Source organism: Physeter macrocephalus, chromosome 20, assembly GCF_002837175.3.
Source record: "Physeter macrocephalus isolate SW-GA chromosome 20, ASM283717v5, whole genome shotgun sequence".
Taxonomy (NCBI): Eukaryota; Metazoa; Chordata; class Mammalia; order Artiodactyla; family Physeteridae; genus Physeter; species Physeter macrocephalus.
Window position 1 is genome coordinate 30,261,589 of NC_041233.1, and position 1,425 is coordinate 30,263,013.

Here is a 1,425-nt window from a genome sequence, read left to right on the forward strand (position 1 = left end):
TATGTGGAGCCCTTAACTGTCAGCTCTGAGCATCCTGTATCTAGAAGGAGAGAACTGTCCAGCTGAAGGCCTTTGGTAGGGGAGCCTGGAGGGGTTTCCAGAGAGTAGGCTGAGGTTCTGGAAGCTAAGGGGGAAGGGCCAGGGCTGCAGGAAGAATGAAGCCTCAGAGCAGCTGCATTATTTGGAATGCAGGAGAACTCACCCAGATGGAGCGCCTTGCCTCCTGTGTGTCTGACCTGTCCTGGGCCCTTTAAGTGCCTGTTTATCCCACCCCCTTAGGGACCTGAGGTTGGGCCCTTTGTATTTCATGAAATCTAAGATGCCATAGCTTGAAAGACACACTGTTTTTATATATTACTAAGAAAGCTGTAAATTAAACCATGATACACCATTGTTTGTAAGATACGTTCTGATTTCAGAAATGTTAAGGTGTGTGTCTTCAAATTAATGAAATATGTTATTATCTCCGTTTGAGTCGAGATGGAGTTAGAATCGGGTCCAGGCCTGCTGGGGCTCCAGTTCCCCCCACTGCAGGGCACGCATCTTCCTCCTCCTCACAGCTGCTCCCAGGGTGAAATGACATATTCCAGGTGATTAAAGACCAGTGCAGAAAAAGCAAATACAAAATCATAGAAGTAATCAAAGAAAATATGAGAGAATAGTGGGGAGAGTGAAGGTGTTCTTAAAATAATATACAGCAAGAAAAATAAAAGGAAAAATAAAGATAAATATGACTAGATTTTAAAAATCTTCTTGATAAAAGATACCAAACGGAGTTTAAAAAGAGAGCAAAGCGGGAGGTAAATGAGAGAAAAATATCTGCAACATTTATAACAGGCAGAGGACTGGTATCCAGAGAATAAAGAAACTTCCTAAGTCAGTTAGCAGAAGACAAACAGTAGAAAAATCGGGAATAGACATGAACAAGCCATTCACAGGAGTGCAACTTTGAGTCACAATGACCATGTGGAAAGGTGTTCATCCTCACTAGCGAACTATCAGTACGTCACTGCAAATTAAAACAATAATAATAGCAAAAGTTAAAGAAGTTTGCTAGTAGTAATGTTGATGGGGATCCAGAGAAAGAGATTCTCTCCTGCATGGCTGTGGAAGGACAGGTTTTCTGCAGGTTCCTGAGGAGCTTGGGCCCACGGGGATGGGGTTCTCCTGTCCCTATAACTTTCTCCCAGCTGCTGCCAAAAGCCCATGGGCTGTGTATTATTATTATTTTTAAATTTTTATTGGAGTATGGATGGTTTACAATGTTGTGTTAGTTTCAGGTGTGCAGCAAAGTGAATCAGTTATACTTATATCCACTCTTTTTAATTTTATTTATTTATTTATTTTGCGGTACACGGGCCTCTCACTGTTGTGGCCTCTCCCGTTGCGGAGCACAGGCTCCGGACGCGCAGGCTCAGCGGCCAT